Source organism: Equus quagga, chromosome 5 (assembly GCF_021613505.1).
Source record: "Equus quagga isolate Etosha38 chromosome 5, UCLA_HA_Equagga_1.0, whole genome shotgun sequence".
In the NCBI taxonomy this organism is placed as follows: domain Eukaryota; kingdom Metazoa; phylum Chordata; class Mammalia; order Perissodactyla; family Equidae; genus Equus; species Equus quagga.
Window position 1 is genome coordinate 41,593,403 of NC_060271.1, and position 27,287 is coordinate 41,620,689.

At 52.3% G+C, this 27,287-nt stretch overlaps 1 protein-coding gene across 2 annotated transcripts in view; it reads right to left on the bottom strand.

The window, feature by feature from the left end:
* PIK3CD (phosphatidylinositol-4,5-bisphosphate 3-kinase catalytic subunit delta) overlaps nucleotides 1-20,659 on the bottom strand; it is a 53,334-nt gene extending 32,675 nt beyond the window's left edge. The window contains exon 1 of one of the 2 annotated variants that reach the window (XM_046661418.1): nucleotides 20,599-20,659. The gene's annotated coding sequence lies outside the window, so the exon portion shown is untranslated. The remainder of the gene's footprint in view (nucleotides 1-20,598) is intronic. The other variant, XM_046661420.1, reaches the window with a different exon arrangement.
* Between the last annotated feature and the right edge of the window lie 6,628 nt (nucleotides 20,660-27,287).

The window sequence follows — 27,287 nt, forward strand, 5'->3', positions numbered from 1 at the left end:
CGGGGGCGGGGCCAGGCCGGCCGCGGGCGGGCACCGTCGGCAAATTCTCACAGCCCAGCCGGGCGAAGTGTTCGCGAGTGGCCGCCGGGCGCGGAGCGCGCGCCGCTGCAAATCCTCCTCGACCCCCACTGCTGCGGCCCGGCCGGCGGGGTGTGCGCGCGGAGCCGGCGAGCAGCCGCGGGACCCCGGGGGACGGGCGCTTGCCGGCTCTGGTCCCTCTCCCGCCTTGTAACCAGAGGATAGAAAGTGCTATTTGCAAAGCGAGCGAGGGCTGGTCGTCCGCCAAACCGCTTTCCGCTCCCGGGTTCCCAGGGAATCACCAGAAAGGGCGGGGCACTGGGCCTGTGTCACAGTTCGCCACCCGGTGTCACCGAGCAACTGGCCATGCCGGACTCTGAGCTCAAGTCCAGTGTGCGGGCTGTTCCCCAGCCGCTAGGCCTTCCTTTCCAATGGAGTTCCCCTTATATGTCGGACTGAGAAAATAATGGGTTCACCCGGGACTTGCACTAACACATCTGTTCATTACGATGAACTGTGCGCGTGCCGGCATGGCGTCCGTGCACTAGCGCGGCACTCCCCCTGCGCTTTACACAGGCGCCCCAGTTCCTACGCAGGCATCACACTGTAAGGCGGGTATTGCCTCCCTCGGATTGTGAAAGAGAAACCCATAGCTCGGAGGGCAAGGAACTTACCTTTACATACGCACGTCTGCACACAATCCCACCGCCTCTTAGCGGCAGAGCTGGCTTTGGGACCACTTTGGGTTGGTACTGGACCCATACGTTTCTTGCTCTACAATGTCCCATGTCCCCTCAGAATGTTCTTTGAGGTCCACAGCCCTAGACTTAAGCCTTTGCCAGAGTGGAGCGCAAGAGGAGGAGGGGAGTGCGAGGTTCAGAATCACCCCGGGGTGTCCCACCAGGTGGGACAGACGTGGGGTGGAGGAAAGTGGTTTGGGAACACCCTTTGGCGGTCTAATTGCTCCGCCGGTCTCCGCCTCCACTGAGTGTTGCAGGTGCAGGGCCCACCCATCCAAGCCCCGCCCCCCCAGCCTCCCTCGGTCCCGGCGTCTCCGAGAGCGTGAGGAGGACAAGGGGGAAAACTCAGCCAGAAGCTCCTGGGAAGCTTGAAGGGGCCTGGGATGAGACGACCAGGTGCCTGGGTCATGGGAGGTCCCGCGACCCTCGGTGACCTCTGCGTCCCCGCCCCCAGCACCTAGCACGGGGGAGGGGGGTTCCCAGCGCCCCGGGCGTCTCGAGGAGGAGAGGAAGCGGGGATCAGAGCGGGAGCAGGCAACCTCCTCTCTGTATCACGTGCCCAGATGTCACACACAGACACAGTCACAAAGACAGGCACTCGCATACACGTTCACACACACTCAGGCACAATTACGTGAACTGACGCTCATACAATGACACAAGTACCGAGAGCACAGACACACACGCACTCGTGCGCGTTCACACACTGAATCTCACTCGTCTACCCACACAGCGGGCTGCGCACTTGGCAGACAATCTCTAGAGAAGGCGGAGCTTGGGCAACTGGGTGGGGCCCGTCCAGCGTGCCACCCGGTCCACCTCCCCTTTACTCCTCCCACCCCCAGCCTGGGGAAGGGAGCAGAGCTGCAGAAGACAGTCCGCTGGGGGCTCTGACGCCCTGACTCAGCCCAGGTCGGGGAGCACAAGGCCCCGCAGGGCTGCTCTTAACCCACAGGGCGGGGGTTTCCTAGGATGAGAAATAACCCTCCGGAAGTCACAGCCAGACCTTGGATGGGCAGATAGAAGCTGAGAGGAGTTCTCTGGCAGCCACCCAAGCTAGGGAGAGGTGGCATCCCCAGCAACCCCCAACCAGGAAAGGATAATGACAGGGCCAGGCCATCAAAGAGATTTTCCAAGGGGCAGACAGGCTTTGGTGGCACCACTCCCCCATCCCCACGGGGGGTGCCTTTCTCCCCAGGGGCCCAGTCCTGCAGACTTCCCTTTCTCTCCAGCATGGGTCTGATGAAAGCCAAGTTCTAAGACAAGGGCCTCATCAGCAGTGGAACTCAATGCCCTGGCTTGGGGTTCAAATTGGAGGTGTCAGGTAGCGGTTCCTCTGGAGCCCAAAGCAAAATCCAAGATTCTTGGAAATGGCAAAAGCCACAGGAAGTCGTCCTGCCTGTGTGACAAAGATGTGCTGGAACAGCACTGACAAATTCCAGAAAGATACACAACGTAGTAAGTCGTCTGGAAGAGAATTAAGTAAATAGATACAGATAGATGGGAAGTCTCTGGAACAGTGCCTCGTGCATATAGTAAATGCTCAGTACATGTTTGTTCTCACAGAAGGGACACAGACGGAAAGAGATGAAGTGACTTGCTCAATATCACACAACTAGTTGGTGACAGAGAAGGAAGAAAAACCAAAGTCTCCTGACTCCTCATTCAGGGCTCAGGTATAAGTCCTTTCTGAAATACAGGTGAGGGCATAAATAAATCAACTTAGTGGATAAACAAATTAGTTTCATCACTGTTAGACAAGCAGAGTACATGCACAGAAATTATATTCGGGTCCCTCTACTTGCTACGGCCAAAAGGAGTGCACCCTCTTTCTAAGTTCCGAGGCCTGAGGCAGGAAACCAGATGAGCATCCAACCAGTGCTGTGAGAGGGAAGCTGATCTGCTCCACTAGTCACTCTCTTTCTCTGTCTCCTGACACTCCCAGGTACCCTCACTGTGAGGAAATGCCAGCTTCTCCCAGCTGCCCACCCAGATCCCAATCACCAACCTTCCTGGAATTCTGGTTGGCTCTTCCTCTTCATATTTGGCACTCAGCATTGTAGGGGTTCAGAATACGTTACCCCAAAATATGCTACTTTGGCATATTGATTATTTTGAATGAAAAGTACTTCAAAAACAGCTGGTGCAAAAAGGACACTCGGAAACTCCTTTGTCCTCTGGAAAGCAGGAGATAAATCTTCCAGGCACAAGGTCCCCTCCCTGTACTAGAGGGTGGAAGGATCCTTATCACCAGACATGGGGAATTCAGGGTCAGGAAGGTTGTATAAACAAGGCTTGTTCCTTCTTCACCATTTCACTACCCCTATCCCCAACCCCTTTGTCTCATCAGTCCTTCACACATTTATTGTTTCTTTGTCTAAACAATATAAAAGCTTTCTGCTCTGGTGACTTCTTTGAATCTCGTAACTTTGTGAGGTTCTCATACTTTCATACATAATTAAATCTGTTTTTCTCCTGTTAATCTGTCTTCTTATTACAGGACAGTCTCAGCCAAGAACTGAGAAGGATAGAGGGAAAATTATTTTCCCCCCTACAGCATTTTTAGTTGTGGTCAGATGAGACGCTGAGTGGGGCCAAGACTAAGAAGGCTACAGTCAGTAAAAAATAAGATGCAACTAACAACAAGAAAAAAAAACCCAGTTAAATGTTTGTTTTTAATTCTATTAGGAAAAACAGAAGGACTCTGGAAAATAATCCTCTTCAAAGGGGAGAGAGGGTCTCCATAGTTATTCACACAATCCCCCTACTTCTTTGTTCCCCTCATCTTGTTCCTCTCAAGGCACAAGGATGAGGGAGCCTAATTACAGGAGTGTCTGGCCCCTGTTCTCCTGCCATCTTTACAGATTTTCATTAATCTTTGAGACTCGGGCCCAGTTAACTCAAAAAGTGGCTCATCTGTAGTTAAAAAGCAAAGTTAATTAGAATCTGGAGCTTCCTTCTTTCTTTCGCCAATTCCCCGAGCTTAGACCAAAAGCCCGCCCTAAATGAGGCTTCCAGAGCATCTGACCTGCGGGGGCCACAGCAGGGAAAAAAACGATGCTCCTGATTGCAGTGCTCATTCTTTCAAGTGTCAACCCCAAAGCATCCGTGTTTGTAGGGCATCTCCCGGCGAAAGGCAGGCACACGCGCCATGGAGACAGATCTGGATTTGGGTGAGTTTCCTAAACATTCCAGAGCTGTTTCCCCGTCTGTAAAAGCGAGCGCCGGCCCGCTGTGCCAACCTCAGCCAGTGGAGGTGCGGACCCATCAGACAGCACCCGAGCGGGGTTCTAGCCGAGACCTCGCAGCAGAGCATCGAGTTTCCCAGAGTCCTAGGTTTCCAATTCCAGGATGGGATCCTTGTGGGAAGACACCATGTCCTGGGCTTCTTTATGTCTTTTAGAGAAGAAAAGACACTCCTGTGTTTGTGGAAAAGATTGACTGTGAATGCTTATTGGGAGAGAACTGGAATAAGGGGATAAATAGGTTGCCTGGAACCACAGCGCATGTGTGACTCGCACGACAAGGCTCACGAGAGACACCTGGGGAACTCACGAAACTGCTCCAGAACCTCCTTGCAAAACCTCTAGATGTGCTTGAGAAGCCATTGAGGGCAAGAAAATTAAACTAAGTTAAACTAGGAAACTTTTAAAAGTTGGGTCCAAATTTGAAGAAGGTAAAAAGAAGGAACCTGGCAGTGTTAGACAAAACGTAATCACAGAGCTGGACCTTAAGGATCATTTAGTCGAGACGGGGGCAGGGCGCTTGCCTGAGTCACACAGTTGGATACACAGCAGTGAGTTCCGGTGTGCGAAATCTCAGCACCTGAGAGATACTAAAACTAGGAACAATATGGACAGCAGCCGCTAACCTTTTCCGGCCCACACTCCACGGCTGTCACTGTGCTAAATGCTTTCCGTTTACTGGGGAGGTTTTAAAACATGGTGGCAAATTCTTTAACACTTCTCCCATTGAGAGGTGGCATCTCTCTCCCCTCCCCTTAAATCTGGGTGGGCTTGTGACTTCTTTGACCAAGAGAGTATAGCAGGAGTGGGGATGCATGACTCGAGAGCTTAGGTCAGAAAAGGCCACACAGCTTCCACCTTGGTTTGGAACCAAGCGCCAATGCTTGCTCTTGGAGCTCTGTGCATCAAGAAGGAAGGGTGACTCCTGAGGCCACCGTGCTGTGATGAAGCCCAAGCCAGAAAGGGAAGCCATGTGCAGGCCTCAGGTGACAGTCCCATCTGAGCCCGACCTTTGAGTCATCCCTGCCCAGGCGACTAGACACGAATGAGGAAACCTCCAGATGATTCCAGCCCCCAACTGTTCAAGTTATTGGCAGCTCTTTGAGCATCTTCCTAGCCGACCCTGGACATCACGGAGCATGGCAAAGCCGTCCTGCTGAGCCCCGTCTGAGTTCCGGGCCCATGAAATCCGTGCACATAATAAACAGGCGTGGCTTTACACCTCTCAGTTTGGTGAGGGTTGTTATGCAGCCATAGGTACCTGGAACTTTGATTATCTCATTAAACCCTCAAAATAACCCCACAAGGTAGTTATTATCATAATCTCCATGAGAAAATTAGGCCCAAGACTTACCCAAAGCTACACGATAAGCTGCAGAGCGGGGGTCACAACCCATCTTTAAAGATTTTACTTTTCCTTTTTCTCCCCAAAGCCCCCCGGTACATAGTTGTATATTTTAGTTGTGGGTCCTTCTAGCTGTGGCATGTGGGACCCCACCTCAGCATGGCCTGATGAGCAGTGCCATGTCCACGCCCAGGATCCAAACCGGCAAAACCCTGGGCTGCCGAAACAGAACGCACGAACTTAACCACTCAGCCACGGGGCCGGCCCAGAACCCACCTTTAACCAACACCTGAAACTGCTTCTAACATCGAATCCTCCAACTACTTTAGGGCACGAGGCTCTGTTCTTTAACGCGTGAGAGATGCCCACTTTATCGAGACCCGGCCTGCCCCTCAAGACAGTCTCATGGACCACTCAGGAAAGGAGGGGACTCTGGTGACTTCTGCTAGATGGCGTGACCGGTGCTGTGGTGGGAAGTGTCCAACCCACTGGGATGGGTCCTGGGGCCTGTTTTAATCAACATCCTTCTTGATGATACCAATAAAAGGAAATCCAAAAACTGGTGCATCAATTCGATAGAAATGCAAATAGAATTCACAAATACCTGAGAAATCATCTGTCAAAATTACTCCACCAGAAGTGAGTAAATCTGGTGGAACCAAGTTCAAGGCTGCATCTAATTCCATGCTAACTTCCTACTTACACACAAAGAGTGGGGAAAGGTAGAAGAGGCCTAGAGACTGGAACCCAGAGAACTCATAGCTGACCCAAAGCTGGTTCAGAGGCAGCAGAGAAGTCCCTTCGTGAACAAGCAAGCTGGGTGCTGGGTATCACGGGCCATCCTCTGATGAACGCACATCCAGTTATTGCCCTCCTGGTGTTCACAAATAGGTGCAGCCCCTGCCCACAGTATAGCAAGGTTGCTCTCTGTAACCAAAAGAACATAGCAGGTCACCTTCAAGATTCGGTTAGGAGAGACCATGGGCCTTCAGTCTTGGGCGCTTGGTCTCTCTGTCTCCCTCTCACCTCTCTCTCTGAGGTAAGCCAGCAGTCATGATGCAAGGACACTCAAACTGCCCTATGAAGAAGCCCACATGGCGAGCAAGTGAGATGCCTGGCCGTGGCAGGTGAGTCACTGCAGCCTCCCAACAAAACCTTGCCAGGCATCTCCAGCCCCAGACACCTGCAGCCCCAGCTGCTCCCAGATTCCCGACCCACAGAGACTGGGAGATGATAAGTGTCTGTTGTTCAAGCTGCTAAGTTTGGGGGTGATTTGTTACACAGCAACAGATAACTGATACACCCCCCCGTGGCTGCTGTGTTCCCTCCTGTGTGGTCCAGCACCTGCTCCAGGCTTCGTAGAGCAGAGGCTCCATCAACACTTGTGATTGGATAAACGGTCAGTACAAACAACTCCTCCACTGTAATTGTATGAGTTGGACGTGTTCCTGAAGAAGAGGCAACAGGCTAAGTGAAAGAAGCCAGCCACAGAAGACCACACCCCATATGATTCCACTTATACGAAATGTCCAGAACAGGCAAGTCCACAGAGCCAGAAAGTACATGAGTGGTTGCCTAGGGCTGGGGGGGTTGGGCAAAAATGAGGGGTGACTGCTAATGTGTACGGGGTTTCTTTTTGGAGTGATGAAAATGTTCTAAAATCGATTATGGTGACAGTTCACAATTCTATAAATATACTAGAAGCCACTGAATTCTGCACATTAAATGAATTTCATGGTGTATGAATTCTCTCCATAAAGCTTGTTACACTAAAAAAGGAGGAGGAAGAGCTCGGGCAAGGTCACCGGTCTCACGTGGGTAGTGGCCCCCGGGGAGGCTGGCTCCCCGCAGGGCTGGGGAAAGCTGTGGGGTACCGGAAGTGGAGGGGCCTCCCCAGGCCCAGAGCAGAGAACATGGTGCTAAGGTCAAGGGTGGCTGACCAATGCCTCGGGCTCCGCTGGGTGGGGTGCTCGGCGCCAGCCTCGCCCACTAGGTAAACGGGGTTTATGCTAATCTTACAGGGAGGCCCTGGCCGGTCTCAAGCTGCCTGGAGCCCAGCACGCAGAGCCTGGACACGGCCATGACTTCCCATCCTCTACAGACCCTACCACCCCCCCATGACTCACACCCAGCTCTCCTGGGCAGGCTTTTCCATCTGTCCCAGACAAGGCCCTTCACGCAGAAGGGGAGCCACAAAACCTCAGGTTGCAGCCGACCCAAAGGACTCTGACCTCGTAAATGAGCCAGTCTGACAGTGGGAGAGTCACCCAATGACGCAGGAAAGTCGGTCCTTGCTGAAAGCCCCCAAAAAGGAGCAGCGAATTTAGGACAAAGGATTTAAACAGCATGGAGTAAACTTGAACATGGCGCCTAAGCGGGGGTCAAGACTGCAAACAGAAACAGCTTCAGAGCAGCCTTTGCACAAGTTGTCGGGCAAGCAGGGCGCACGGTGGCCTCAGGGCTGTCGAGATCTTCCCTCCCTCTCCGGCCTTTGAGGTTGGTTTCAGAGTCAGAATCTCATAATGCAGAGAAGCCAGCGGTGGGACCCCAACAGCCCTTCAGTGCACCCTAACAGAGCCTGGGGTGAACTTGGGGGACACGCAGGGACCCCATGAAATTATACTCAAAGATGTTCTTGTAGGAGCCTTTTTCTGGGGAGTGGGTCCATGATTTTCAGCAGATTTTCCAAAGGATTTAAAATCTGAACAAGGTCAGGAACCACCGGTGGTGGGATCCTAGGGAGGGCCACAATGGATTCTTTCTCTTCTTCTGGCAAATCTGTATTTTACAAACTTTTCATGACTAGCTGGTATTGATGCTGTACAATTAAAATCGCAGGGCACACATGCACACACACATTTACAAAACAGCACAGATATTAAAACACCCACACGCATCATCTAGAAGATTCCAGCCCATAACACCCAGAAGAAGCAGGTTACCCCACTCTCAAATAATTATCTTTTAAAACTCCAGACCCCACTTCTCCTCTTCTGTCCTGACCCCAAGCTAATCTCTCTCTCACACACACACACCCCTTCAGGGTGGCGATGGAGATGGGTACGCTCACAGGGGTCTCAGCTACTGGTGTTTACTCCATGCTCCTGGGGTCCACTCTGCTGCTGGCTGCCCACCTAGGCACACAGCCCCTGGCCCACTTCCCCACCCGGCCACAGGTTTACATGTCCTCCTTCTTGCCTGCTCTCATGAAACCCCAGGACCGTAAACAACCTGTAGGCATTGGGGACCACACAGAGTGTTCTGAACACCTCGCTCCTCCCTCCATCGTCTGGTCAGTCTCTCCTTGGCAGGTGCCCTCGTGTCACCTCCTTCCACTCCCAGAGCAGGTCTACAGGCCAGTTCTGCCCCTGGGAGCCTCTGGGATAAGTTCAGACTGTCCCAGAACAATAGCCTCTTCATCATTTATCAGGCCCGTCTTTGGGGCTACAGCGGGCGGCCCCCATGGCTGAGCCCCCGCCATAGGCCAGCACGTTTTGGGGGCCTTATACACATTTTCTCATTTAATCACCACAGCAAGCCCCTAAGGTGGGCCTTCTAGTTCACAAAGGAGGAAAGTGGGGCTCAAGGAGGTTCCAGCTGCACAGTTGGTGAATGGGAGAGGCAGACTGGAACCCAGCTGGACTCCAGAGCCCTGCTCTTACCACTGTACCACACTGCCTCTCCTGGGTCACTGTCCCAACTCTCCAGGGTCAGTGCCAAGGAACCAGATTTGGGCCATTGGCTAAGAAGACACCAGAGTCCTGTTTCCCTGATTGTGTCACCCACCAGCTTGAGGACCCCTGGGTGGACTTCCCACAAAAGTTTCCAGAGTTGGGCAAAGAGGCAATTAAGATTTCAGAGACCACGCCCTGCTTCTCTGGATGGGGGCAGAATGGACACCACCCAGGGCAGATTGGGGCCGGACTGGTCCCAGAAGCTGCATCCTCCTGGCACCTCTCGCTGCAGAGGAACAGACCCCACGAAGCCAACTCCACCAGAGACGAAGGACCCGGAAGAACAGAAAGGCTGCCTGGAGCCCAACTCAGCCCTGGGGACAGAGGGGATGGGGAGGACGCAGCTGGGAGGCCCCCCTGCATAGCCAACTGACTCGCAGGGCCTCAGCCCTGCTCCTACCTGGGGTCCACATTCCCCCACCCCAACCAAACGCTTCCTCCTGGGAACCAAGCGGCCACGTTTGGAGACAGAACAATCCAGGGGTTAGGAACGGGCTCTGCCACCTCCTAGCTGGGTAACACCTAGGTAAGTTACTGCACCTTTCTGTGCTTCAGTTTCCCTTTCTGTAAAACAGGGATCGCAATAGTACTTATAAAAATAAATCAGTATTTTCAGAGCGCCCAGAACACGGCCTAGCACAGAGAGAGTGCTGCCAAAGTGTGTTATTATTATTAAACAAAGAGGCAGCAAGCCAGATCAAGGAAGGTGGCCCTTCTGAGCTGACTAACAGCAAAGCTCATTCATACAAAGGCTGCTGATTGAAAAACAAACTGGTCTGAAATGCCTCCTTCCAGAGCCTGTCCTGCTCATTCGCAGAGTGAGGAGCTGGTGGAGTTTATGGGAGTTCTAAGTCCAGCCCCGCCTCTGGCCCAGGCTCTGCGACTCCTACGTCTCACCTGACCTCTACGCACCAGGATCGGGGTGAACGGTGCTCTCCATCCCTTCTTCAAAATGTCCTGACCAGTGGCCTCAGCATGCTGACCACTCAGGGCCAGCAGGCTACTCCTCAGGTGCCAGATGCCAGGCCCTGGTCTCTGCAAGCCAGCAAGAGTTAGCTGTGCTTGTCCCAAATATGCCCACCTTTGTAATTACACTTTGCAGTAAGTGGGTAAGTGGGAGAAATATGGCTGTGAAAGGAAAGAGCTGTTTCCATGAAAACGAAGCTGAATGCTCTAAAGATTCAATAAAGACAAGTCACTAAGACAAACTTTCCATTGAATTAGACAGGGCAAGGCAACTAAAAAGATTCGGAAGAATTATAAAAATTTACAAAGACCATACATTGCAACAGGCCTTATGTAAGAATGATGAACCTATCCAAACAGAAGCTCTCGGCCTTACTTCAGTACATCAGTGAACCAAGGTACATTGATATGTTTTAAGTTAAAATAAAATGTTGAAATCTGAGGGCCAGCCTCCGTGGCCCAGTGGTTAGGTTCGGTGCGCTCTGCTTCAGTGGCCCGGGTTTGGTTCCTGGGGGTGGACCTTCTCTGTTAGTGCCCATGCCGTGCTAGTGACGCACATACTAAAAAATTAAGGAAGACTGCGCAAGACCCTCCCTAAGCTGACATCTGTTGCCAGTCTCCCTCTCTCTTTTTTTTCCCCTCCCCAAAGCCCCAGTGCGTAGCTGTATATTCTGGCTCTAAGTCCTTCTAGTTCTTCTATGTGAGCTGCCACCACAGCATGGCTAACGACAGGTGAGTGGCGTGGTTCCTCGCCAAGGAACCAAACCCAGGCAGCCAGAGTGGAGCGTGCCGAACTTTAACCACTAGGCCATCGGAGCTGGTTCGAGGGGCAGCATTTTAACAATTCTCTCCCCGAACCAAAGTTTCAGTTACTCAACCAACAAATCACAAAGGGTAAAAGGGCTCCTATTAAACTGTGCATTTCGTGTTGCCATTGCGTCTAATCATTCATCATTCTATTTTTCCCTAAGGCACGTTTTACAAACTACGGTTGGAGATGCTGTGCTGGAAGGAGCAGAAGCCACAGAGAAAACATAAACATCTTCGCAGAGCATTCATCTGACTCCAACGTTAGGAGGAAATATTCTTCAGAGTAAAATAAACAAGGATTTATCAGGGAAGAGAATGTAAAATTAACGGTAGTGTTAAAAATAAAACTTGAAGCTTCAAAGCAAGGTCACAGTTGGGGTGGGCTGCTGCCGGCTAGGGTTAGACATCCCATCTCTTCTGGCGGGAGGAGCCGGTGGGAAAGTCGGAGAAGCGGCCCATGAGGGTCAAGGTCACTGCCAGCCATCTCCCAACCACTTTCCCACAACCTACAGCAAGAGGGCTCCTGGAACGGCTGCTTCCAGAGCAGCTCACCCCGTCGGGAGCCCCTGTCTCGCTGCGGCAGCTCACAGGTGACAGGGCCAACCCAGAGTCCACTGCCATGGCCAAGGTCACTTGAAGGGAGACCTCACCAGTGAGAGGCTCTTACCTGCCGGGCCAGGCCAGGTGAGCTAGTCCAGGGGCGGCTCCTGCCAACCACCTGGGGGAAGGAAGGAAACGTCCCGGAAAAGACCTCACTGCCACAGTGCTCAGCTCTCATCCCCAAACTCATTCAGACTTTGAAGGGTTAGGAAAAGCCAAAAAAACCTAGACTTTCTGGCTTTGACACATCTGAGAGGAGAGGCTGATAAGAAAGGACAAAGCAACTCCAACCGTTATCTGTAAAGGGGGCATTTACTGACACAGCCTCCTGCAAGGCACATGGAACATTCGCGGGAGGGTCACGGAGGAATAAACCTTACCGCACCAGCAAACGCCAGTGACCGACGACGAAGACACCTGTCATTTACAGTCCTCTCGCTCCTACAGGGTGGGCCGCAAAAAGTCATTCATCTAATGGCAAAAATAGCAACTTTTTGAGTGCTTGTTCCTCACTACAGTTTTCGCCTTATTTCTGATCTTCACGACAATCCAGTAAAAGAGGTACTGTTATCCCAATTTTCAGGTGAAAACCTGGAGGTTCAGCAACTCGCCAAGTCACCTCCATGTTAAGTGTCAAAGCCAAGATCTGAACATCCATCTAATTCTGACGCTCTTGCTTTTGACACCAACATTAAGCTTCCTTTCCATTCATTCTCGAAACACTGTGCCTTGCTCCCTGCTTCCCCTCAGACCGACGCAGCCTCACACATCGTAGGAAACTTCCACATACTGGATGTGCTGCTGGTGCATTTCATTTAAAAATAGACCACACTTCATCGCGGGTTTCCAAAATGACAGCAGATGGGCTGTGTTATTCAAATATTCGTCACACTTCACCACAGGGAAAAAACACTCACGACCTGGTGATCCAGCTCCCGGGCCCGGGAACCATCGGAAACAGGAGGTGTGGTCTTGCTCATCCTTTCACTGGCTCTGAACACGAGAAACGTTTTTAGTGGAATTTTTTGAGAGGGACAGGTGAAGGGGAAAGTTGGGGGGTTTTGGTGTTTTTTCCCCTAAAAGAAACTTCTCATGAAGCAGTTTATTTGAGCTCAAGCTCCTGGTTTCACTAACTTCCTCCTCAGACCCAGGTCAGCAGCAAAGAGGAAAACGCAGGCATGAAGCACAGATAAACACCGAGCCCTTGACCTCTGCGCCCCTCCCCCGGGGCCACCTGAGAGGAAAGAGGAAGTGCCTTTACTCCAAGGGGCTATCTGGGCAGCAATCCAGGTGGGGCCAGGCCACTGGGGCCCTGCCCCTGAAACGCACGCCTCAGTTTCCCAAGCTACATGAAGGAGCATCTGGATGTCGACGTGGGACAGTCACCACAATGAATTCTGGATTCAACCATTAATGAGATTTACCCCCATCTCCACGCGACAGCGGCTGCAGGACTACAGGGGCGCAGGGTCCTGGAGAAACAGCCCTGTCGGGGCCTCGAGATGCCCTGCAGCCTGTCACAGCCCCTCCACCGCTCAGCGAGGCGAGCTCCACCTGGCAAAGGTTCATTTGCTGGCCCTGGGTGGACTCAGACCCAAATCCAGCCAGCCAAGGACACGGTCCATTTCGACAGAGAGGGCTCTCGGCTCCCTTCTAGGATTTTCTACCTTTATAGCAGAAAAATCGACGTCTGCGCTTAACCCAAATCCCTTTGGTTTAAGTGTAAACCGTCTCTCTTGGCTGAAACAAGACGAATCTTGAGGGGGAATGGTTAAATTAAAATAATGATAATGACAATAACGGCTAATATTTACTGAGTATCAACTATGTGCTAGGTGATGTTCGTTATCTGGTTTATCTCATTTAATCCTTAAGACAACCCTAAGAATAGGTCCCACTAGCTTCTTTTTACAGCAGAGGAAATCAAGGATCAGAGAAGGTAAGTAATCTATTCAAGGTCACACAGCAGGGAAGCGGGGAAGTTACAGTTTGAACCTGAATCCGTCCAATTGCAGATTTCTGGGGTTTAACCACTGCATTACACTCCAGCTAACCTCCTGCTAGACATACAGCTAGCAACGAGAAAGAAACTATTTAACCTCATTAGCAATGAAAGGAACACATTTAACATAATTACCTTTTAGGCCTATTAGTAAAACATTTTTTTCAATATTATTCAATGTTGGCAAGAGTGTCGTGAAACTATTATAGATCACTGGGATAAACTGGTCCCATCTTTCTTAGAATATCATTTAGCTCCAAGCACCATAAAAATGGTTGATGCCTTTGATGCAATAAGTCTTGATTATGAGAAAAATCATTTGCCTGAAAATATCCATTACAGTATTTTGGGAGTGGGGGGGGGTGTGTGTATGCACCTGGAAGAAACGTAAATGTCCCACAATGGAGGATCCTTGAGAAAATGAGGTGTCCCGGCTTTGGGACACTTATACTGCTACTAAAAGGGGTGGCTAGGTTATGAAACAATGTGGAAGAATGCTGATGTGACAATGTTATGTGAAAAAAGCAAATTATAAAAGCACAAGGCTCGCTCCTCAAAAAATTAAGCACAGAGGGGCTGGCCCTGTGGCCGAGTGGTTAAGTTTGCACGCTCCACTGCAAGGTGGCCCAGTGTTTCGTTGGTTCGAATCCTGGGCGCGGACATGGCACTGCTCATCAAACCACGCTGAGGCAGCGTCCCACATGCCACAACTAGAAGGACCCACAACAAAGAATATACAACTATGTACCGGGGGCTTTGGGGAGAAAAAGGAAAAAAATTAAATCTTTAAAAAAAAAATTAAGCACAGAATTATCATATGGTCCAGCAATTACACTTCTGGGTATACCCACAAAAGAATGCAAAGCAAGGACATGAACTGCTATTTGTATATGCATGTTTGTCACAGCATTGTTCATAACAGTGAGAAGGTGGGAGCAACCCAAGTGTCCATCGACAGATGACAGGATAAGCAAATGCGGGAGATCCACACAACAGAATATTATTCAAACTTAAAAAGGAAGGAAATTTTGATGTATGTTACAAGGTGGGTCAACCTTGAGGACATGATGCTAAGTAAAATAAGCCAATCACAAAAGGACAAATACTGTGTGATTCCCCTTATGTAAGGCCGGGAGAGTAGTCACATTTACAGAGACAGAAGACAGCAGCCAGGGGCTGGGGGGAGAGGGGAATGCAGAGTGACTGTTTAATGGGTAGAGTTTCAATTTTGCTAGATGCAAAAGTTCTAGAGATGGGTGGTGGTGATGTGAAAATGTACTAAATGCCATAGAACCGTATACTTAAAAATGGTCAAAACGGTAAATTTTATGTATATTTTATGACAATCAAAATGCAAAAATTAAGATAAAAAGTCTCATGCCTAGTAGTTACACCTAAATTAAAAACGCACGTATAGAGCCAGCTTTGATAGCCTAGTGGTTAAAGTTCAGCGCCCTCCGCTTCAGCAGCCCAGGTTCGTTTCCTGGTTGCAGAACCACACCGCTTGTCTATCAGCAGCCATGCTGTGGCAGCGGCTCACATAGAAGAACCAGAAGGACTTACAATTAGGATATACAACCATGTACTGGGGCTTTGGGGAGGCAATAAATAAATAAATTCAAAATGCACATATAAAAATGGAAAACTGGCAGTGGCTATGCTGGGATAGTAGATAATCAGTTTCTTATGCATCACCCACTCTATACCAGCTCCTTCACAGACGCTGTGTGTTTTGCTGTGTGCCTGGCACTTTCCACTGGACGATATATGAAATCTTAAAGACTGCCAGTAGGTATTGTTATTCCAATGTTACACTTGGGGATTCTGACCTCAGAAGGGTTAAGCGATTTGCCAAAGGTCACCAAGCAGAGAAAAAGTGGTTGAGATGAAATCCTAGTCTGGCCTACCCCAAGGAGAGTACTTTTTCTTCCATGTGGCAATGCCCCCTCACCACCTCATGCCTTGCCCCACCCCACCCACACATAAATGACTTTTTTTATTTTTAAGATTTTTTTTTTTCCTTTTTCTCCCCAAAGCCCCCCAGTACATAGTTGTATATTCTTCGTTGTGGGTCCTTCTAGTTGTGGCATGTGGGACGCTGCCTCAGTGTGGTTTGATGAGCAGTGCCGTGTCCACACCCAGGATTCAAACCAACGAAACACTGGGCCACCTGCAGCGGAGCGCACGAACTTAACCACTCGGCCACGGGGCCAGCCCCCACACATAAATGACTTTTAAAGTTTCAATAACAGAGCTATGATCTTGCTTCCCTATTGATGAGAAAGCATTTCTCCCAGATTTCATAACAAAAGCAAAGTAGCAATGCTCCCCTGCCCATCCCCTCCCCCAACCGGGGAGGGGGCAGCAGGAGAGGGGCCCTGCCCCTCCAGAGAGCCTGGAGCACCTCCCCCAATCGCAAACCCCAGGTCCTCAGCCTTCCCCCTCCTACAAGCATCAATGACTGGCGAGCTCCCCAAATCCTTTCCAGCACCACCAGCCCCATCCCACAACGGTGGCCCCTCAAGAGGAGGACATGGGACACAGCAGCAAAACTGAGTCTGCCTGCTCAACAGAGGAAAGAAACTCCAAAATACGTGGCTCCAATGCGTGGCTCCAGACGGAGGAGAGGAGCCCTGGCTGGGAGGGGCCCTGAGCAGAGAAGGGGCAGTCCTTGCAGAGAAGGAGGGAGAGGTTAGGAAGGGAGAGAGAAAAGGAGGAGGGCCAAAGAGTCTCTGCAAGTGAAGAAGTAGGTACAGGCTGTTTCTCCGGAGCTCCAGAAGTTTCATCATCTGTTATTGGGATCCTGGGGAACAGGGGGCTGCTACTAGTGGAGCTGACTACTAAGGGGACTGCCAGGTCACAAAGTTGGGGAAAGGGAAGCAGGTGGGAAGAGAGGGACAATGGGATGAAATCGTTGCCTAATGTCACCCAGGGGAAAGTAGCAGCACAGGGTCCAGAAGCCTGGAGCATTTGGTTCCCTGAAAAAAAACAACTGTGCTCAACACCTTCCCCAGAAAACACACTCCTGCCCGTCTGTGGCAAGCTGAACAGGGGTCACCAAAAAGATATGTCCGTGTCTCAACCCCTGGAACCTGGGAATTATTTGGAAAAATAATTATGGGGGAAAAGGGTCTTTGCAGATGTAATTAAGGATCTTGAGATGAGTTCATCCAGGATTATTCGGGTGGGTCCTAAATCCAACGACAAGTGTTCTTCTAACAGACAGAAGAGGAGACACAGACCCAGGGAGAAGGCTGGGTGAAGACGGGGGCGGAGATGGGAGTGGTGCTGCCACAGCCGAGGAAGGGCCGGAGCCAAGGCCCCTGGAGGGAGCAAGGCTCTGCTGACGCCTTGATTTTGAACTTCTGGGTTTCCGAAACGAGAGAGAATAAATTTCTGTTGTTTTAAGCCACAAAATGTGTGGTAATTTGTTACAGCAGCCACAGGAAGCGAACACAGTGTCCCCCCCAGGACAGAACCTCCAACCCAGGGCAGCTCCCTCCCCTTCTGGGCCTGCTCCTCTCCCCCCTCCCAGCCCCCTCTGCCCACTGTCACTCTTGGCATTGTCTCTAAGTGGAAAGCAATTTCCCCCAGAGTAAGTGAAACAAGCTACTGACAATGCCACTTTACAAACACCACGCCCATCACTCAGTCACTCTCCCTCTGGGCGGCCTAGGAAAGCACCCATTCCTAGGAGGAGCCCTGACCCTCCTCCCAGGGGTGAGGTTGCCACTCCCGGGGAGGGAGGGGGTTCTCATGGAGCCAGGAGAGCCAGAGAACTTGCACAGCGCCCACCTCAGACCACGGGGACTGTGCTGGCCCTCGGGGAAAGGGGAAGGGCCATAGTTTGGTGTGACCCACAGAAAGTCACAGTGTTTGTCTGCAAGGAAAGAGCGAGGAGGGAGGTTCCCAGGTTTTGTGTTTTTTTCTTCCATCTTGAAACTGGCAGCATTTCTGATATGATTGCGGGGGATTTCCACCAACGAAATTAAAGAAAATTCAGTTTTAGCATTAACTGCAAGGAGAGAGGAGTTTTGCAACCTTTGTCATTTGTGAAACACCGGCGCTGGCACAAAGATGAGAATGTTCCCCTCCCTCCCAAACCAGTCAGGCTCCTGCCATCCTCCAGCTGGCGGTCAATTACCACATTTGCCTGACATGGGACAGGATGGCACCCCGGATCCTCCTGGAGCACTTCCCTCTGGAACTGCCCCTCCAGCAGTTTTGCTGGGAAACGTGTTTGTCCCCTGGGGAGTGGCCAAAAGAGCTTTTCTGAGGACCCACGGTAAGGAAACATTTGGTGGGGCCCCAAGCCCCACCATCAGACCCACAGAAGCAGCTGCCTCTGCGAGGGAGGGAACTGGTCTCTAAACAAAAATGGTTTTGAAAAATAAGCCAGCCAAAGAGGAATTGCTTCATAAGTTGCACATTCACTTCTCCCTTTAACTGTGCAATTGAAGAAAAACAAGGTGAAGCAGGAACTGACCCCTGACCCCCCATTCACCCCCCCCCCAAGACTCCCGCCACACCGCAGTGCCGCTAAGCATTGAAGCTCCCGGGGTCTAAGGCTCCTCTCTATTTGTTATTTGTGGGCTGTCTGTGTCTTGCAAGCGCCCCCTCCCCAGAGGCTGGTACCTTCCCAGCCTGCCTGCCTTGTTCTTAGCGCAGCCGCTGCCCCCAGGAGGATCTCAGTAAATACTTACTAAACACAGTAAAGCAGGAGAAAGGATTGAGCCCACAGCACAGTGCAAAGATAAGCTTTATGCACCCTTTCTGGGCAGGGACTCAGGCTGCAGAAATGCAGCCTGTCCTAACTGCAAGGGAGATCAGGGTGGCCAGGAGCACCTTTAGGACACTGGCCCTAATTCTAGAAACATCTATATTCGCAGAGTGGCCAGTGCTGTTTCTAAACATGGGTGGAGAAGGTGGGAGACTGGGGCTCAGAAAGAGGTAATCTTGGCTGTCTTGAGAGGTGGCAACTGCCAATTAGGTTTTAAGAGCACTCCCTTACACACCTCCACCGGCTGCACCCCAGACTGTCTGCCATTACTTGGAGAAGTTTGTGAAGCATTGAAAGACAATCACCCTCATGTGTGCTAGGCAATGTTCTCACGAGCCAGATTGATGGGATCCTGAAGACAAGAAATCAAACCGCAGCAGAGCAGAGAAATGCTAAGCGTTTGGCAATTTCTGCTCTAGAGAAAGCAGAAGAGAAAGTTCTGTTCCTATCTCCTTGTGTCCGGTGGCAGCCTTGTAAATAAGAATCTCATCTCCACTGATCACATGAATCAAACCTGGCGGTTAGCGGTCCCAGTGGGTTTTACATGCGAGTATCAGGGTGGTACCTAGAAGCCTCTGGGAAAGGACACCCCAAGTCTCCCCACCGTCACACGAGAGAACTATTAGGAAACATTCTCCTTAATCTGCAAGCAACAGCACCCCCAGATGACTAAGGACTTTGGCGTCTGAAGGAGCCGGGACTCTGGATTAGCTACTTAGAAGCTGTGTGGGTCGGCAAGTTATTTAACTCTTTCTGAGCCTTAGTTTCCTCCCCTGGAAAATGGAGACATCATTCAGCTCCTACAGTTGTTTAACTGAAAACACAGATGTAAAAACCATCAATTCTTGCGGGGGGGGGGGGGGAGTCCCTATGGTACCCTTCACTTGACAGGAACACCGGGGCACTCCAGCGGTGTCCAGCGCTCCCGCAAGCCAGCAGTGGGGTTAGTCCTCAGTTGCAAAGTCCCTTTGGAGCCCTGAACTTCCCCTCGGAGACTCCTGAGAGAGGAACCGCCTCCCCCCAGGAAGGCGCACCCGTCCCCCACGCGCGCGCCTGTGCAGGACACTTCTGAGGGTGGCGCCAAGGGGGCTTCTTGAAGCCCCACTTGATAGTGTGTAGGTTCTCGAGACCTGCGGCTCCCTCCAGGGGCACCTGAACGAATGAAAGCTGCTCCATCGGCCGAGGACGCCCGAGAGCTCCTTCGGCAGGCTGGGCAGATGCCGAGGGTGCCGCGCGAGGACCTGGTACGTGAGTCTGCTGCCCTCGACCCCGGAAATCCCATCTCCCCCGTCTCGCCTCCGGAGCGCGCCTGTCGGGGCCTCCCACCAGTCCTCCCCCGGCTCTTTGGACCTCCATCTCCCCACCAGGGCCGAGCGCAGCCGGCTACGCGGTAACCCCGTCCTGATCCCCACGCAAGGTGTCCCTGTTCCCCTCTCCTGGGTTTCAAAGAAAGAGGTGCAGAGGGGGAAGCCTAAATAAAAACAGGAAACTCGATTTGAAAAAAAAAAAAGCCTCATTCAGGCTGAATTACGGGCAAGAGTATTAAAAAGAAGAAAGAAAAAGAGTCCGGAAATGCAAAGCTGGAGGCGGTTTTGCCGCCGTAACCCTGGCTCAGCCGCAGATCCGGGGGCTGAGCTCCGCGCGCCGCTGCAGTAAACACGCGGCAGTAACGCCGGCGGCCCGAGTCCCGACGGGGCGGGGCGGAGAGGGACGGGGCGGCACGGCTGAGCGCCCGGCACAGCTCCACGCCGGCCCCTCTCTAGCCCGGGTCGCCCTCGCCATGGCTGCGGAGGGCGAGCAGGACCAAGGCGCCGGGCTGATGTGCGCGACCTTCTCCCCCGCGCCTTGGCGGGGCCCTGGGGGCGGCACCGCTAGTGGGAGCGCACCTCGAACCCCGCTGTGCAGCCGGGGAGCCCCCTGGTCCTGCCTGCTTGCCCTCAGGGCAGGGCACACGCGGCTGAGCGCTTCCGGACCCCCAGCGCCTCGGCGGGTGCAGGCGTGGCCGCTCCGCCGCTGGGAGCGCAGCCCGGACCCCGCCGACGGGTCGGGGAGCTCCCCCGTCCCGCTGCGCAGGGCAAGCCGTACAGGCGCAGGGGAGCTGTGCGCGCCCCTCTCGGCGGGCGTACAGAGGGCGGCCCGGCCCCGAGCGCAGCCTCGGCCCAGGTCCCGGCGGCCCGCCCGGTGGGCGCCCCTGGCCGGGCTCGCTAGACACGGGGACCCGCACTGGACCAGGGCGCACGGGCTCTAGGCGCCGGGAGACGCCCGCGGGCCAGCCCCGCGGCGCCCCGAGGCCCCTCGACGTTCCTGGCCCCGGTCCTCTTCCCCACCTCCCCAGACGCAGCCAGAGCGAGCGCTTACCGGTCCCGGCGCGGCTGGCAGCGGCTCGGGCGGCTCGGGCGCTCGGCCCGGCGGCCGCTTGGAGTGAGGGCGCTGGGCGCGAGTGAGGCTCGAGGGAGGGAGGCGGGGCGCGGTGGGGCGCCCCGCCTGCTGACAGCCCGCACACTCCACTTCCCACTTTGTTTCCTTTTTACTTGCAACAGGAAAAACAACAGGTTCTCTGCCGCCTCGTCTGCCCGCCCCCCGCGTCCCCCCAAACCCCAAATCCCCACCCCGTCTGCGGCTGGAGGGGCATCATCCCAGGTGCCTCTGGGGGCTGCACCTTGCCCTTCTTCAAAACAAATTTTCTTTTTATACAAAAGAAAACAACCAAATAAAGGTCCTAAGAGCCCATAAAACCCCCACGCTTTCCACATTCACACACCAAAGAATTTGACGGTGGCCAGAGAAAAGCTGGCGGGCGGGAGAGGGAGGGAGAGGCGGGAACTGCAGCCCTAGACACCCGGGGAGCGTCGCCAGCGCCAAGCGCGAGGTAACTGGGCGTTAGGGAGAGTAAGTGAGGCCCGAGTCGTCGGCTTTGAGCTCAAAGTCGCGCCAGGCTCCGTCCTAGAAGGAAAGCGTGGCCTCCAGGCTTTGGTGGTCAAGAGCATGGGGGTGAGGGAGTAGCCACCCCCAAGACTACAGTAGTGGTTTCAAATCCTTCTAGGATGTGATGGGGGATGACTAAGCCCATCAATTGCTCAGTCAAAGAATGACTTACAGGACCCTCCCCAACCGGGTCTGGGAGGTGAAGCACCTGTTTTGTTCCATCGGACACATGAGGAAACTGAGGCTTGGAGAGGGGCTTTTTCTATCTAAGAGATGCCCTGGCCTCCCAGGACCAGCTTGGGTCCAGTGATGGCTGCAGCAAGGCTGCAATGGGTTCTGCAAAAACAGAAACTGTTCTGTTTCTAGCCAGGAAAGGGGCGAGACTTTGGGCAAGACGAGTGGATTGTTGAGTGGTGCCAGTTTTCTAAGATCTGGGCTGCAGGCTCTGGGCTTTCAGCTGGATACTGTGGAGGAGCTAGGAGGGATCATGAGTCCCTCTGGGGAAGAATGTTGGGTCTGTCCCCAGGCGTGTACCCTAACACCCTTCCCACCGGAAAATCTGAGGCTCACAGCCTCACTCCCACCCCAGGCCCAGATCACTGGTCCTCGACAGAGGTCTCCAGCCCACTCTGGGGAGATACTGCCAAAAGCCGGAAGAGAAATGAGAAATAAACATTTCAGGGAGAAAATCTGCTGGCAGGATAAGCAGCCTGCCCCAAGATTTCCGAACACCTGTCTTCGCTTTTGCATTACTCCCTGGTTTTCAGTTCCTTGTAAGAAACCGTCAGATGGGGAATGCTTTGCAGCGTGCAAAAGAACCCTTCATTGAATATGTTTTTGCCGACAACCATTCAAATCACGCTTTGTGATAAGCAAGACGTGCTGAGGGTTCAAATGTCCTTCACACGTTGTGGTCTCTGATCCCTACAACAGCCTCCCAAGGGAAGTCTTATCAGCCCCACTTTACAGATAAGAAAAGTGAGGCTCAGGAAGGTTGAATCATTTTGGGGGCCTCACACTAAGTGTCGAACTGCTTCCAGATCCTCCTTTGACCGTGCCGTGCTGCTTCTGCCCCCAAGAAGTTTCACTTTCCAGAAAACCCCATACACTTCCTTTCTGAGACCACACCATGAGACTTATCCCGCTCTTTTGCCTGGGGGGCCAGGAAGCTCCGGCTGGCTTTAACATCAAGTACAGTCACCATTGTCCCTCAAGTTCCCGATAGACTTGGCTTCTGCCTTCCTCTCTGGTTTCTGATCTCTCGTTCTTACTTTATTTTTAACTGTTGTCATGTGTGTTTTGGAGGAAGCTACTTCAAGTTCCCTTTGAATTTTAGATAAAATGGACCAGCCACGGTGGAGAATTTGTGGCCGTCCTAGAAGAAAAGTAGCATCTTAGGTGTAAGGAAGTCAACCCATGTTACTCACGTGACCTCCTGACTGGGATCCTTTGGCCCCATTTTATGGAAGGAGAGACTGGTCGGCAGAGAACAGGCCTGGGTGGGCAGAAGGCACACTGCAGGCCACCAGGGGAGCGTGCACAGCCCTCCAGGCCCGCCTCCTGCTGTGCCTGCCACCCTCTCCTGCAGAACTTCCCCTCCCAGGCCAGCCAGCCTCCGTAGCTTCTCACAGATGCAGTAAGCATCTTCGCTCTGTTCCACCTTGAACGGCCTCACCACCGACACCCACACATGCCCACAAGCAGGGTTATCTCAGGGCAGCCAAAGCCAAGCTGAGCACCAGGGCGCAGGGGTGCAAGTGTGAGGAACCCACTTCCTCAGCCCTTCTACGAAGGCCTCCAGACACCTGCCTCCATGCCCCATCCTGGCAGGAAGCCCTGTTTGTGGGTCCTTCCCTTCCAGGCAGGGCAAAATTATCCAGCGCAAACTCTTGCCTTTTTGCCTTGGCCAAGAAAAGTGTGGCGAAGCTTTGCAGTTAAAAGCACCTTCCCTGGAGCCAAACTGTCCAGCACTGCCACTTGGAGCTGTGTGACCTCAAGGAAGTGACTTAACCTCTCTGTGCCTTCATTTCCTCATCTGAAAAACAGAGATACTAATAATGGCTTTTAACCGTTAAAACTGTTGTTAGGATTACGTGATTAATATATGTAGGATGCTTATAACAGTGCCCAACACAGAGCGAACCCCCGGAAAATGTTAATTATTGAGTTATTCTAGAACAGAGTCTTTGTGCTTAGTAGGGTTGGATGTTTCTGCTCTGGAACAGTATTTTTCCACAGCAGCAACAGTAGGTTGTGACATATTAACAGATTAGTGTGCTGGAAATCCATTCGGCGGGTCAAGTTTATAAAAATGGAACAGAATAGAGAATATCCAATTGTATGCCACGCAGTAAGGGAGGGTATCTCCTGACGCTCTGTCCCATTTATAGGTATGTGTGAGTGTGCGCTTCTGACTGCACTCAACACGACCGGAAGGCCGCCGCCCCGGACAACATCATAGCAGTGGCAAAGAAAGGGCAGCACAGTTGGTTAGAGAACTTGGCCAAGGTCACATCTGCTTCCTGGAAAGTCTGACTGGTGAGGATACAGGCTCAGAGGAGGCAGAGAGGTGGCCAGGTGGGGGTGCCCGGGGAAAATAAGTCGGCGGTCCTGGGGCTTGCAGCCCCCATCCCCAGGCTGTGCCTGCCGTCCGGGAATGACTCAGAGGTGGACAGGTCTTGATCCAGGTCACAGCCGGATTGAAGGCTCCAGAAAGACCCAGACGGCTCAGAGGTGGCCTGGGTGAACCAGGCCCTTGTGAGGCCAGAGACAAACTGACGGAGATGGAATTTCCGGGCGCAACCAAATGTAGGCTACTGAGAGAGATCGAGTTATCGTTTTTGTAAAACACACACACTCAAAACCCAGGCTGCCCAGGCTCAAATCCTGACCTGATCACCTACCAGCGGTGCCACCCTGGGTGAGTTGGGTCAGCACCTCTTGACCTGGGGCTGGGGGAGGATTCCTTGAGTCGATAGTCTTGCCCCTGGCGCAAAGTCAACGTTCAAAAAACCTCAGTTGGCTTTTAAACAAATCCTTTGAAGCTCTTCCTAGTCCTGGGTGAGGGGAAATTGTGGAAAGGGGATGGTGGGGACCAGTGGGGTTTGGGGTGGAGGAGCAGCGAGGTTTGCGGTTGTGGGGCTGGATCCAACCTCATGCCTCCATACACCCAGGGTGACCCAGGCTTTGCAACACTGACTCACCAGCAAGCTGGGCTGCTACAGTTCTGAGCTCTGGGATACAGCACCGTACAAACCAAATACAAACCAAAGACCGGCTCTCCCTCCCGGAGCTTATCCTCCAGAGGGAAGGGAAACTATGAAGAATAGAAATAAGATACAGTGTCGTGAAGTAGCAACTGCTGCAGAGAAATATTCCGCAGGTTAGGAGGGGAGAGAGAGATGGGGGAGGGGACAGGGGAGTCAGGGAAAGCCTCTCTGAGGTCAGGACATTTGAGCAGAGCGATGCTCTGAGCGAGATAAGGGAAGAGCATCCCAGGCAGAGGGAACAGCCAGCGCAAAGGGGCTGAGCAGTAGCACACTGAGGACCAGCAAGGAGGCCAGGGAGGCTGAGGGTGGGGTGATTTGGGGTGAAAACAGCAAGGAAGAGGAGCTGGGGAGGGGGCAGCTGGGGATGTGGGATTTGGCTGAAAGCGTGATGGGAAGCGGTGGGAGGATTCAGAGCTGAGCTGCAGAATGGTGGGCTGTGACTCACACGTTAACGTCTACAGCAGGGGCCGCCCCGTGGCCGAGCGGTTGAGTCCGAGCGCTCCACTTCAACAGCCCGGGGTTTCGCCGGTTCAGGTCCTGGGTGCAGACATGGCACCCTCATCAGGCCCTGCTGAGGCTGCGTCCCGCATGCCACAACTGGAAGGACCCACAACTAAGATATACAACTGTGTACTGTGGGGATTTGGGGACAAAAGGCAGCAAAAAACTCCAAGTCTACAATATATACATATATATTTCCTTTCTCTGCCAGCTCTGAAGTTCTAGAAACAATAACGCCAAGTAGCAATGAGCACACACCCAGCACCCAGATCTGGGTTTCTAATCCCATTCTCCTCAGAAAAAGAACCAAGTTTCCTTGGAGAAATGGCTGCTTCTAGGATGGGGCAGGAACTAAACAAGACGAGCCCGGAGCATCTTATTGTGCCAGAACGTAAAGAAACGCTCCAAAACAACCAAAACAAAACAATGCTGGGGGCTTGTCCGAGGGACACGAGAGTAAACCAGATAAGCTTCCAGTTGCCAAAGCTGGGACAATTTGGGCAAGAAAATAAAGCAGTATTGGATTAGAACCCAAGGTGCAAAATAAATATCCGTGAGACCAGACTGATATAAATAAATGATCGGAGAAATAAATAAATGAGGGAGACTAGACAAGTCTCCTACACAGAGGAATCCCAAACACAGTCATTTGGGTCAGTACTTCCCCCACCCAGCTCCTTACTCCTTAAATGAGGGCTGCCTGTGGTGACTTCCTTCCACAATATGGAAGGGAGGACAAAGAGAAACTTTCCAGTGGAGACACCTGGCAAACACCACCTCAGCCAGATGACCAAGGTCGATGTCATCAGTGATAAGTCTTGTTGACAGCAGGGACCCTTCATAAGATGTGATGAGAATGACACTTTGCCTCTGTGGTCTTCCTTCTGAGAACTTATAAACGCCAGTCTGGTCATGAGAAAAAAAAAAAAACAAAGAAAACACCACACAAACCCCAAAAGAGGGACGGTTTACCAAAATATCTGACCACTGCTCCTCAAAACCGTCAAGACTATCAAGAACAAGAAAAGTCTGGGAAACTGTCACAGCCAAGAAGAGCCTGAGGAGGTGTGACAACTAAATGTCACGTGGTGTCTGGATGGACCCCTGGGGCAGAAAAGGACGTTCAGTAAAAACAATGGTGGTCTGAATGAAGTGTGGACTTGAGTTAATAATAATGTATCGACATTGGTTCCTTAGTTGTGACAGGTGTGCCATGTAATGTAAGATGTTAGCAATGGGAGAAACTAGGTATGGGGTATATGAGAACTCTCTATACTATTTTTGCAACTTCTCTGTAAATCTAAAACTATTCTAAAGTTAAAACTTCATTAAAAGAAAAAAGATTAGAAGTGGGGCAGGGGCTGAAGCAGGCCAAATCCCCTGGGGCCAGGAAGCAGGGGCATTGTGTTAAAAACATGGAATACAATGGTTTGAGGGGAGGGGGCAGAGTCCCAGGAGGGGGCGGTGCAGAGAGTGGAAGCCAGACCTCCCTCTCTGCCCTGGAGAGTCTGCTCTGGGACTCTGACGGGAACGCTGAGACCCAGTCCTGCCCCCACACTCTCCAGTCTGTCCCCTCCTCTGTAAAATGGGATTTGTTACTCCATCATCAAGGAGGTCGTGAGACTAAAAACGAGATGATTCCGCGAGCGTGGTTTGGAGACAATCAAAGCTTTGCGATACGTGCGGAAGGGGCAGGGCTGGGCGGAGCGGCCGTGCTCACCCCTCGCCCCGCTGCACACTCTACCTCCTGCTCCAAAAGCCTCTCTCTAGATAGATGCCCCTCTAGATAGAACCCTATCTTTCTTCTTTTTTTCCTAGGAAGATTAGCCCTGAGCTAACTACCGCCAGTCCTTCTCTGTTTGGCTGAGGAAGGCTGGCCCTGAGCTAACATCGTGCCCATCTTCCTCTACTTTATACATGGGACGCCTACCACAGCATGGTGTGGCATGTGGTGCCATGTCCGCACCTGGGATCCGAACCAGCGAACTCTGGGCTACCGGAGCGGAACGTGCGAACTTAACCGCTGCGCCACCCCCTAGAGCCCTATCTTTATTAGCACCTATTCTGAGGAGCATCCCCACGTGAAACCCCCAAGACCTCAATGAGAAGGGGAAGAGCTGGCTACTTTTCCCCCCCGACAGGAAAATGAGAATGAAAAAGTGTAAACGCGGAGGGGGAGAAGAGTTAGGACTAGCAGAAAAGCCGCTTCCCACCTGCAGTGGGCTGAATGGTGGTCCCCAAAAGACACCATGTCCAAGTCCCACACCCTGGAACCCGCAGATATGACCTTATTTGGAAAAAGGGTCCTTGCAGGTGTGATTAAGGATCTTGAGATGAGGAGATTGTCCTTAA